This window comes from Eriocheir sinensis, chromosome 65, assembly GCF_024679095.1.
Source record: "Eriocheir sinensis breed Jianghai 21 chromosome 65, ASM2467909v1, whole genome shotgun sequence".
NCBI classification, from domain to species: Eukaryota; Metazoa; Arthropoda; class Malacostraca; order Decapoda; family Varunidae; genus Eriocheir; species Eriocheir sinensis.
Genome location: NC_066573.1, coordinates 8,514,337 through 8,517,342, shown reverse-complemented (window position 1 = coordinate 8,517,342; position 3,006 = coordinate 8,514,337).

Here is a 3,006-nt window from a genome sequence, read left to right as displayed (position 1 = left end):
CCAACCCAACCCAACCCAGCCAGCAACAACCCAACCAACCCAACCTTCGCCTAGCTAACCCTGTCTTGCAACCCAACCTAACCTAACCTAACCTAACTCAAAGTAAACCAAACCAAACCCAACCTAACTCAACCCAACCCAACCCAACTCTACCCAACCCAAGTCCATCTCTCTGTCTCTCTGTCCCAAGCCGTCGCCAGCCAGAATCCGACACCGGGGCCATCCCACTGGGGCCACGTGCTCGACCCCTTCCCCCATCCCCCCGTTCACCCATCCCCCCGCCCCGCCCCACCGCATCCCGGGGCGAGAGCGGCAAGTCGGACACAAAAAAATCCGCCATTAATTTTGTTTAGATTAGACAGTTTGGAGAGGAGGAGGAGGAGGAGGAGGAGGGAGAGAAGAGGAGGAGGGAGAGGGAGAAGAGGAGGGGGTGAGGAAGGAGAGGAAGAGGTTGGTATAGGGAGGGAGAGAGGAAAGGATATGTGAATGGGAAATAATGTAAGGGGATATAGGAATGGGTGTTGAAGGAAAAGGGAAGAAATAGGGGGGGGGGGGGGGAGATGATACAGTGGTGGAAGGGGAGGGAGAAGAAGAGAGGGAGGGAAGGAGGGAAGGATGTGTATGGGATAGGATGTAAGGGGATATAGGAGTGGGTGTGAAAGGGGGTGGAAAAGGAGGAAGAAGAGAGGGAGAGAAGAAGATAAGAGTGTATATGGGTGAAGAGGAAATGGAAGGGAAGGGAAGGAAGGATATATGTAAGGGAGAATGTGAGGGGAAGTTACAGGCGGAGATTGTTAAAGAAGGGGTTTAAAAGGGAAAGGAGGGGAAGAAATGGAATATGTGTATGGGAGGAGAAAAAAAGAGAAAAGGAGGAGAAGGAAGTGAGTAAGGAGATAAAAGAAGAGAATTATGTAATGGGAAGAAGAAGAAGAAGAAGAGAGGGTAGAGGAGGAGGGGAGTGAAGAGAAATATGGGAGGGGAGGAGGAAGAAGAGAGAAGGAGGGAGGATATTGGAGTAGGAGGAGGTAGTGGGGGAGGGAAGGAGGAAGAGAGGGTACAGGAGGAGTGAAGAGAAATATTGGAGGGGAGGAGGAAGAAGAGAGGAGGAAGGAGAGTATTGGAGTAGGAGGAGGAGGTAGTCTGGGGAAGAGGATATGTAGTGGGAAGAAGAGGAGGAGGAGGAAGAAGAATATGAGAGGAAGAGAGGAGTATGGGAGGGGAGGAAAAAGAGAGGAAGGGAAGATGATCGAGTAAGGGGAGGAGGTAGTGGGGGGGAAGGGGGAGGAGGAGAGGAGGGGGGGGGGGAGAGGAGGAAGAGGATATGTAGTGGAAGAGGAGGAGGAGGAAGAAGAAGAGAGGTAGAGAGGATTATGGGAGGGGAGGAAAAAGACAGGAAGGGAGGATGATGGAGTAAGGGAGGAGGTAGTGGGGGAGGGGAGGAGGAGGAGTAGAAGGGGGGAGGAGGGAAGAGGATATGTAGTGGGAAAAAGAGGAGGAGGAAGACGAAGAGAGGGTAGAGAGGAATATGTGAGGGAGGAAAAAGAGAGGAAGGGAGGATGATGGAGTAAGGGGAAGAGGAAGAGGAGGAGGAGGGAAGGGAGGAGGAGGAAGAGGGGGTCGGGGGGAGGGAGGGAACAATAGAATGCCCAGAGGCTCAAAATTAAACAGAACATACAAAAAACATGTGTATGCCTACCGGGGACGAGGGGGAGGTGGGGAGGGAGGGGAGGAGGGAGGGTAAAGAAGGGCAATTTTCTGGAAAAAGTGAGGCGGCTTAGATGATCTGAACAGGACGCCATTCAGAGGAGAGGAGGAGGAGGAGGATGAGAGGAGGAGGAGGAGGAGGAGGAGAGGAAGATGTAGTATTTGTGTTTCGTTTGAGTTATTTTTTATATTTTGTAAGAGGAAAATCAAGAAATTGTTTTAGTTTATCTTTATAGCTGTTTAGGTTTCTATTATTATTATTATTAAGGTTGTTACATATATACATATTATTATTATTATACATTATTACATATTATTAATATTAGTTATTATTATTATTATTATCATTATCATTGTTTTCTATTGTCATTATTTCCTGTATGCCTAGAATTACTACTTTTTTTTATTGATTATTTCTCTTACATTCTTATTTATACTACTAAATTACAAACAAATACAACAACAACTCACCATTTACTACTACTATTACTACTACTTACTACTACTACTTATTACCATTTCAATACTGTCCTATAATTACTCACTACTAATACAATTAAATGGGTACATATCACTGCTATTCAAATCTGTCTGAATTCTTCTTGTACCCATATCTAAACTACGTCTTTGTGTTTGAATGTGTCTTTAACAAGTCTTTACCTGTCTATATATCTGTCTGTCTATCTGTATCTGTCTCTTTACCTGTCTGTCTGTCTATGTATCTATTTCAGGGTTTGTCTGTTACCGTCTATCTTGTTTTAATCTAGCTGTTTATCTTGTTGTCTGGCTGTCTTTCTGTCTATCTCTGTTTGTCTGTTTATCTCCTCTTTGTATCGGCCATTCTATTTGACAGATTCACCTCCTCCTCCTCCTCCTCCTCCTTCCCAACCTTGCTGACTCCCAACAGGAAGTGAGACCTCCCTCCTCCTCCTCTTCCTCCTCCTTCCTGACACCCCATGAATTTAAATGGACGGGACCGGATCTGGCAAGTGCTATGGTAATTTTGCTTCTCCTCCTCCCTCCTCCTCCTCCTCCTCCTCCTCCTCCTCCTCCTCTTCCTCCTCCTCCTGACACTCCAACTTGGGGCTGACGGACTGTGCTAGTGCAGCAGAGACTTGCTCTTTTTCTCCCCTTTCTTCTCTACCCTTTTTTTCTCTCCCCTACACTTCCTTTTTTCCTCCCTCATCCCTCTTTTTCTCCTCCCTGATCTCCCTTTCTCCTCCCTCTCATTCTTCATTCAAAAACTATCACCCTTTCTCTCTCCAAACTGTCATCTCCCTTTTCATTTTTTATCTCCCCATT